Source organism: Aquarana catesbeiana, linkage group LG03 (genome assembly GCF_042186555.1).
Source record: "Aquarana catesbeiana isolate 2022-GZ linkage group LG03, ASM4218655v1, whole genome shotgun sequence".
NCBI lineage: Eukaryota > Metazoa > Chordata > Amphibia > Anura > Ranidae > Aquarana > Aquarana catesbeiana.
This window is the reverse complement of record NC_133326.1, coordinates 677,406,618-677,415,825: the sequence shown is the minus strand read 5'-3', so window position 1 is coordinate 677,415,825 and position 9,208 is coordinate 677,406,618. Positions and strand designations below refer to the sequence as shown.

Below are 9,208 nucleotides of genomic sequence, written 5' to 3'. Positions count from 1 at the left end.
AGAAAATTCCCCTGAAAGCAATTTAAATTTCCTTCGCTCTTTTAACAGAGAGGTCAGGTGCGAAGGAAAGATGGCTTAGGTGACTACCTTAGGGTTGCCACCTTATCCCTTTAAACCCGAACACATATGAATTACACAGGTCCTGTGGTTGATAAGGTGGTAATTAAACTCACTTGGTGCCTTATCTGCATAAATTTGCCTCAGAACCTGTGTAATTCATATGTAATCGGGTTTAAAGAGATGAGGTGGTAACCCTAGACTACCTGTACACGTGGCTTATTGATGATGGATATTGGGGTGCAGTTTGAACCCTGTGGTTGACTGGCATTTTTTTTTATCTGGGAGTTCTAAGATGCTGCTGCCTATATGCCCCAAATGTCAAGAAATTCTTCTATGGTCCAGCAGAAAGAGTTCATTGGGTAGTGCCTACAATTTTTGGGCATGGGCATGAGCAAGGAGTACTCTTGTTATCCAAGACTGTGCTCTCTGAATCTCCTTGTTTCTCCAAAGTGTTTCAAACTGAGGATGGAGGTATTTCTTCACCATTATTCGAAGGAGAGCCAGCCACAAATTTCACAGGAAACTTCACAACAAGGAATGCAGAGGTTCCTGTATATATTCAAATGTGTTTCCATTCTCATTTACATCTGATTGCAACCTGTTGTTTGCCATCTTCAACCCTCAAGGCAGGGTGGGGCTACCTGGTGTGTTAATATCCGTGTTTAAATCTATTGTTTGCCAAAGTTCTCAAGCATATACTTTTATAAAAATAAAGTGACATATTTTACAGTTTCTATGTAAAGTTGGATACTATAACAAGTAATTGTAAAATAGAACACAATTATAAAAAGTTTATATAAAATGTCAAAGCAAAAAGTAATTCGCTGTGAGCAGGATTTGAACCTGCGCGGGGAGACCCCATTGGATTTCAAGTCCAACGCCTTAACCACTCGGCCATCACAGCTTGATAAATAGCTTATTTAGATGAATAGCTTTTTTAGATGAATAGCTATCTTAGAAGAGTTGTACTCACATAGTTCACAACACCATCTGAATTGCTGTGGTTGATTCATTAAATGCACAAAATAAAATTGGATGCTAATATTTATAGGTAAAGTTTTATCAGGTCTCTAGCTACAATGGCGAATCAAGGCCTTTCTCACAGTGAGCCCTGGATGGTGCCTCATGTTGCAAACCCTGTTAGATGGTGGCAAGATATAGCTATGATAGCATATCAAGGCCTTTCTCATCATGGGCCCTGGATGGTGCCTCAAGTTACAAACCCAAGATATAGCTATGACAGCTTATCAAGGCCTTGCTCATAGTGGGCCCTGGATGGTGCCTCAAGTTGCAAACCCTGTTAGATGGTGGCAAGATATGGCTTTGATAGCATATCAAGGCCTTTCTCATCATGGGCCCTGGATGGTGCCTCAAGTTACAAACCCAAGATATAGCTATGATGGCTTATCAAGGCCTTTCTCATTGTAGGCCCTGGATGGTGTCTCAAGCTGCAAACCCTGTTAGATGTGGCAAGATATAGCTATATCAAGGCCTTTCTCATCGCGGGCCCTTGATGGTGCCTCAAGTTGGACACCCCGTTAGATGGTGGCAAGATATAGTAGAACCAGCAAATAGGCATATCTTTTGGCTTACGGTCATGGAATAACCCAGAAGAGTTGTACTCACACAGTTCACAACACCATTTGAATTGCTGTGATTGATTCATTAAATGCACAAAATAAAATTGGATGCTAATGTTTATAGGTAAAGTTTTATCAGGTCTCTAGCTATAATCGCGAATTAAGGCCTTTCTCACAGTGAGCCCTGGATGGTGCCTCAAGTTGCAAACCCTGTTAGATGGTGGCAAGATATAGCTATGATGGCGTATCAAGGCCTTTCTCATAGTGAGCCCTGGATGGTGCCTCAAGTTACAAACCCAAGATATAGCTATGACGGCTTATCAAGGCCTTTCTCATAGTGGGCCCTGGATGGTGCCTCAAGTTGCAAACCCTGTTAGATGGTGGCAAGATATGGCTATGATAGCATATCAAGGCCTTTCTCATCATGGGCCCTGGATGGTGCCTCAAGTTACAAACCCAAGATATAGCTATGATGGCTTATCAAGGCCTTTCTCATCGTAGGCCCTGGATGGTGCCTCAAGTTGGACACCCCGTTAGATGGTGGCAAGATATAGTAGAACCAGCAAATAGGCATATCTTTTGGCTTCCGGTCATGGAATAACCCAGGAAGATTCATTTCTCTGAGATTTTGAAGTTTATTGGTAGCTCACTGGCAGAAATTTGTCACCTTTCCATTAATTAAATTTTTTGTTCATATAAAAAAAAAAACCCCACTGGTGATCAAATATCACCAAAAGAAATGTGAGAAAAAAAATGATATAAATTTTGTTTGGGCACAGTGTTGCATGATGGCTCAGGGCTAAATTGCACGAAATGGCCGTGAAGGGGGTAAAACCTTCAGGAGCTGAGGTGGGTATACTGTCTGTAGCTCTTAAACATTTTCTTCTCACCAGTTTTCTAGTATTGTCCCAGTGCTATTGTCACAGAGAAACAGCTTTTCTTTCAGTATTCAGAGATATTGTCCACAATGCAGCTGCCACATGCATGTCACATCAAGGCGCTGTGGCTTAGTTGGTTAAAGCGCCTGTCTAGTAAACAGGAGATCCTGAGTTCGAATCTCAGCAGTGCCTTTGTTTTCTCTTAGCTTTGTTTAACTTTTCAGTCAGTCTAGTTTAGAAGCATGCAGACATAGAGCTATTGCAATTCAATAATTGATTTAACCATATAGACTATATTACTAAAAGTATTGGGACACCTGCCTTTACACACACATGAACTTTAATGGCAACCCAGTCTTATTCCGTAGGGTTCAATATTGAGTTGACCAGGGGCGGACTGACCATTGAGCGACTTGGGCACTGCCCGAGGGCCCTGAGCCACTAGGGGGCCCCATCAGGGTTGCCAGCCTCAGTAAAACCAGGGACAGTATGTATAAATCTATGTTTTTTTTACATCTGTCTGTGTATACTGTGTGTACATGTATGTGTATACTGTGTGATTGTATACTGTGTGTGTGTATACTGTGTGGCCCCATAATCTCAGATTGCCTGGGGGCCCCATAATCTCCTATTGCCCGAGGGCCCCATGAGTTATCAGTCCGCCCCTGGAGTTGACCCACCCTTTGCAGCTATAACAGCTTCAACTCTTCTGGGAAGGCTGACCACAAGGTTTAGGAGTGTGTCTATAGCAGCGGTAGGCAAACTGAGGCCCTCCAGCTGTTGTGGAACTATATTTCCCATGAGGCATTGCAAGGCTGGAAGTTACAATTACTCCCAGAGGCATGATGGGACTTGTAGTTCTGCAACAGTCGGAGGGCCCCAGGTTGCCTACCCCTGGTCTATAGAAATATTTGACCATTCTTCCAGAAGCCCATTTGTGAGGTCAGGTTCTGATGTTGGACGAGAAGGCCTGACTAGCAGTCTCCGCTCTAATTCATCCCAAAGGTGTTTTATCAGGTTGAGGTCAGGACTCTGTGCAGGCCAGTCAAGTTCCTGCACCCTAAACGCGCTCATCCATGTCTTTATGGACCTTGCTTTGTGCACTGGTGCACAGTCATTTTAGAACAGGAAGGGGCCATCCCCAAACTGTTCCCACAAAGTTGGGAGCATGAAATTGTCCAAAATGTCTTGGTATCCTGATGCCTTAAGAGTTCCCTTCACTGGAACTAAGGGGCCAAGCCCAACCCCTGAAAAACAACCCCGAACCATAATCCCCTCTCAACCAAATGATTTGGACCAGTACACAAAGCAAGGTTCACAAAGACATGGATGAGCGAGTTTGAGGTGGAGGAACTTGAATGGCCTACACAGAGTCCTGACTTCAACTCGATAGAACATTTTTGGGATGAATTAGAGTGGAGACTGCAAGCCAGGCCTTCTCATCCAACATCAGTGTCTGACCTCACAAATGCTCTTCTGAAAGAATGGTCAAACATTCCCATAGACACCCTCCTAAACCTTGTGGACAGCCCCTGGGAGTAATTGTAACTTCCAACCTTGCAATGCCTCATGGGAAATGTAGTTCCACAACAGCTGGAGGGCCCCAGGTTGCCTACCCCTGCTATAGACACACTCCTAAACCTTGTGGACAGCCTTCCCAGAAGAGTTGAAGCTGCAAAGGGTGGGCCAACTCAATATTGAACCCTACGGAATAAGACTGGGATGCCATTAAAGTTCATGTGCGTGTAAAGGCAGGCGTCCCAATACTTTTGGTACTATAGTTTATACTCTATATACAGACATCTAATTCTATGACTTCATCCTTATTTAAAAGTACGAACGCTGTGAGCAGGATTTGAACCTGCGCGGGGAGACCCCATTGGATTTCAAGTCCAACGCCTTAACCACTCGGCCATCACAGCTTGATGGATACCACACTTTGAAAAGTTGTACACACACAGTTCACAACACCATCTGAATTGCTTTGATTGATCTTTAAATGCACAAAATATAACTGGATGCTATTATTTATAGGTAAAGTTTTCATATCAGGTCTCTAGCTATGACTGTATATCAAGGCCTTTCTCATAGTGGGCCCTGGAGGCGCCTCAAGTTGCAAACCCTGTTAGATGGTGGCAAGATATAGTAGAACCAGCAAATAGGCATATCTTTTGGCTTCCATTAACCATTTCCCGCCCAGCCCATAGCAGATGACGGCCGGGCGGTGGTTCAGTTATCCTGACTGGGCGTCATATGGCATCCAGCAGGATAACATGCCGCCCACGGGGCGTGCATCGCGGTGATCGGTGGAGTGGTGTGTCAGTCTGACACACTGCTCCACCAATCTTGGTAAAGAGCCTCCGGCGGAGACTCTTTACCATGTGATCAGCCGTGTCCAATCATGGCTGATCACTATGTCAATAGGAAGAGCCGTTGATCGGCTTTTCCTCACTCACGTCTGACAGACGCAAGTAGAGGAGAGCCGATCGGCGGCTCTCCTAACAGCGGGGGTCTGCGCTGATTGTTTATCAGTGCAGCCCCCCCTCAGATCACCACACTGGACCACCAGGGATCGCCACTAGGACCACCAGGGAAGGGGGCAACATGTGGATGGCCAGGTATGTACCCCATGGCCATCCACATGTGCCCAATGTGCCCAGTCAGTGCCCAATCTGTGCCCATCAGTGCCCACAAATGGGCACTGATTGGCACCATTATATAGCAGTGATGCCCAGCAATGCCACCGTTAGGGGCATCAGTACCACCCATTAGTGTCCATCGGTGCCACCCATCAGTGTCCATTAGTGCCACCTGTCAGTGCCCATCCGTGCCCATCAGTGTCCACCTATCAGTGCCCATCTGTCCCACCTATCAGTGCCACCCATAAGTACCCATCAGTGTCACCCTTAAGTACCCATCAATGCCACCTACGAATGCCCATCAGTGCCACCTATGAGTGCCCATCAGTGCCGCATACCAGTGCCACCTATCAGTGCCCATCAGTGCCACCTATCAGTGCCCATCACTGCCGCCTATCAGTGCCCATCATCAGTGCCTGTCAGTGCCACCTCATTGGTGCCACCTCATCGGTGCCCATCAGTGCAGCCATATCAGTGCCCATCATTGAAGAAGTAAATGTACTTATTTCCAAAAAATGTTAACAGAAACAAAGAAAAACATGTTTTTTTTCAAAATTTTCAGTCTTTTTTTATTTGTTGCGCAAAAAATAAAAACTGCAGAGGTGATCAAATACCACCAAAAGAAAGCTCTATTTGTGGGAACAAAATGATAAAAATATTGTTTGAGTACAGTGTAGCATGACTGCGCAATTGTCATTCAAATTGCGACAGCGCTGAAAGCTGAAAATTGGCCTGGGCGGGAAGGTGTATAAGTGCCCGGTATCGAAGTGGTTAATGGAATAGGCCAGCAAGATTGATTTTTGTGAGATTTTGAAGAAGATTATTGGTAGCTCAGTGTTAGAAATCCATTCATTCAGATAGGAACGCTTTGATGCTTGCAATGCTTTGAAGTTTGTAGATTAACGTTCCCCTGTATGAAGCCCCTAATTTAAAAGTTCAAACGCTGTGAACAGGATTCGAACCTGTGCGGGGAGACCCCATTGGATTTCGAGTCCAACGCTTTAACCACTCAGCCATCACAGCCCCTACTGTTTGGACTACCTACTTTTTTTTTTTTTTTTTTTTTTTGGTGTTTTCCCTTAACATCCATGCCAGATTCGAAGGATCTGTTTTGTTTTGTTTTTGTTTTGTTTTTTGTTTTTTTTTTTATGAAGGCAGCCATTGTGGGTCTTGGAGGTTTTGTTGGACGAGAAAGAAAATTGCTTAAGAGCATTCGACCATGACAGTTAATAGGCTAAGAACATTTGACCAGCAGGGGACAGCATATTTTGGGTGACACCCCTTGCTCCTCCCCCCCCCCAAAGACTCGAATGGTCTGGTATGAAATTTAGGGGCCCCATGCTGATTTTGTTTATGGGGTCCACTTTAAAATCCATACCAGATTGTAAGCTCTAACGAGCAGGGCTCTCTGATTCCTCCTGTATTGAATTGTATTGTAATTGTACTGTCTGCCCTAATGTTGTAAAGCGCTGGGTAAACTGTCGGTGCTATATAAATCCTGTATAATAATAATACCAGACCTAAAGGGCCTGGAATAAATTTTGAGGGGACCTCACTTTTTTTTCACACTATCCCTGCGGTTGTGGTGGGTGCTGGCTCCCTATCAACCAGGAGGAACTTTCCACATTTAGGAGGGGTAATAATAACTTCATGTGTTGCTTCACACTGCAGCTAGAGGTTCATGCAGTCGAACACCCATTCAATCGGCCATTTTAACACGGTTCTCCATAAAGGCAGAAATCTCCATCACATTATTTCCCCTGCTGGTCGAATGTTCTTAGTAGTGTTGCACCGGTACCAATACTGATATCAGTGTCGATAGTAAGCATTTGGACGAGTATCGGTACTTGTGCAAATGCTCCGATACCTGAAACCGTTACTTTCAGGCTCAGTTCTTTTAGCTGAAAGTGGGATTCCCCCCACTCACAGCTGACATGTAAAAAAAAAAAAAAAAGCCGGCAATTATCGGTTGTTAAGGAGCGGGGCCGCTGCGTCTTTAACAACCGAGGACTCATTCAGCTGTCAGAGGGGTTCCCCTGTTGACAGCTGAAGTATAAAAGAAGTCCCGGCAATTGGAGCTGTCAAAAAAAAAAAAGCAGCAGGGTAATGTTTATCAACAACATTGCTTAGCCACTAAAACAGAAGGATAAAAAGAAACATTGTTTCTTTTTGTATCTTTCTATTTATTCATCTACAGATCAAAGTTATGAACTTCAATCTGCAGATGAAGTCAGTTTAAAGCAAACATGTCAAGTAAAAAAAAAAAAAATGTTTTTTTATTAAATGTTCCTGTTTAACACCTTATTAACCCTTAATTTACTCTAATCAGCCTTAATTACCTCCCTATTCTTCTTTTTTCATTTAATTATTATTTTCCTGCTAATTTTTTTTTTTTTTTGTTCACTTCTATTTTATAAACTATTAATTAAAACTTTTTTTGTTTGCTTTATTTGTTAATATTTTATACCTTTAACATATATTTACACATTTCACATTGAAAAAAGGGAAACATTTAATTAAAAAAAACTATTTCATTTGTAAATAACGTTTCAATGTTTTGTACTATTGTTGACAGCTGAAGTGTAAACAAAACAGTTGCGGTAGGTATCGGTAATTACTAAAAAAAAAAAAGTATCGGCACTCATAAGAAATAAAAATGGTATCACTGGTTCATGGTTAAATGTTCTTAAGCTATTTTTCTCTTTGGATCTAGTTTCTAATCTTAGGGGTTGGTACATTCACCTGGCCAAAAAAGAGAGGGAGAGGGGAAAAGAGACGCATTATCTAGTGATAGGGGAAATGTTTTATTTTTTATGTCCTGGGCATACTTTACAAAATAAGAAAAAAAGCTACCTCTGAAGTAAACTTTGAACTTGTTAGATTTTCAACAATCTTGCATTTTTTAATTTTTGTAATGGCCTGAATGTTTTTAAAAGTCACTCGCTGTGAGCAGGATTTGAACCTGCGCAGGGAAACCCTATTGGATTTCGAGTCCAACGCCTTAACCACTCGGCCATCACAGCTGTATGCACTGAGCCACAATTTTACATTTTCTGAAGCTTACCGAACTGTTGCACTTCCACTCCATTTGATGTCATTAGGTTCTTGAGTAGCCAATCCTCAAGCACCAGTATTGTCACATGGTGGGAATTAGAGCAAGTCACAGGTTCCACCATAACAGTGTGGTATAGTCATAATGAGTATAGTAAAACAAAACTATATAATAGCTATTTGTTTTCTTTAACCTGTACTAGTAGCTACTTCAGTCTCCTCTAATTTGTAATTGTGTTTTATATGTACAATTGACATATATATTTTTTAGTAACCTTGTGTTTTTTTTTTTTTTACAAAAGAAAATATACAAAACCCCAAAAAGTTTACATATGAAATATATATTGATATTTATATATGAAATAGAATATGAAAAAAAAATACAATTGAAACCATTTTTTTTTTGTTAAAAAAAAACCACAAATAAAACATGCAAAAACCAAAAAAAGCCAATCCTCAAGCATAAGTATTGTCATGGGGTAGGAATTAAAGAGAGTCACGGGTTCTGCAATAACACTGTGGGGTAGTCATAATGAGTATAGTAAAACAGAACTAGATTTTCATTAACAAAATAAAAGCAATTTTTTTATTTTGCTTGTTCTAGTATCTACCCCCAGTCTCCTCTAATTTGTAATTGTGGTTTATATGCACCATTGAAATATATTTTTTAGTAACCTTGTTTATTTTTATTTTTTTTACAAAAAAATAAAAATAAAAATAAAACAAACATACAGTATGTGTGTGTGTATATATATATATATATATATATATATATATATATACAGTATGCAGTATCTCACAAAAGTAAGTACACCCTTCACATTTTTGTAAATATTTTATCATATGTTTTCATGTGACAACACTGAAGAAATGACACTTTGCTACAATGTAAAGTAGTGAGTGTACAGCTTGTATAACAGTGTAATTTTTCTGTCCCCCTTAAAATAACTCAACACACAGCCATTAATGTCTAAATGTGATATTTGACCCATTAGTGTTA

The 9,208-nt window shown here is 41.4% G+C and overlaps 5 non-coding genes across 5 annotated transcripts; 1 reads left to right on the top strand and 4 right to left on the bottom strand.

Annotated features, from left to right (window-relative positions):
- Positions 1–882: 882 nt before the first annotated feature.
- TRNAS-UGA (transfer RNA serine (anticodon UGA)) lies at positions 883–964 on the bottom strand. Its single transcript has one exon. It is a non-coding gene; the product is annotated as a tRNA-Ser (tRNA).
- A 1,672-nt stretch (positions 965–2,636) lies between these two features.
- On the top strand, positions 2,637–2,710 carry TRNAT-AGU (transfer RNA threonine (anticodon AGU)). Its single transcript has one exon. It is a non-coding gene; the product is annotated as a tRNA-Thr (tRNA).
- Positions 2,711–4,358: 1,648 nt separating this feature from the next.
- TRNAS-UGA (transfer RNA serine (anticodon UGA)) lies at positions 4,359–4,440 on the bottom strand. Its single transcript has one exon. It is a non-coding gene; the product is annotated as a tRNA-Ser (tRNA).
- A 1,658-nt stretch (positions 4,441–6,098) lies between these two features.
- On the bottom strand, positions 6,099–6,180 carry TRNAS-CGA (transfer RNA serine (anticodon CGA)). Its single transcript has one exon. It is a non-coding gene; the product is annotated as a tRNA-Ser (tRNA).
- Positions 6,181–8,098: 1,918 nt separating this feature from the next.
- On the bottom strand, positions 8,099–8,180 carry TRNAS-CGA (transfer RNA serine (anticodon CGA)). Its single transcript has one exon. It is a non-coding gene; the product is annotated as a tRNA-Ser (tRNA).
- Positions 8,181–9,208: the final 1,028 nt, after the last annotated feature.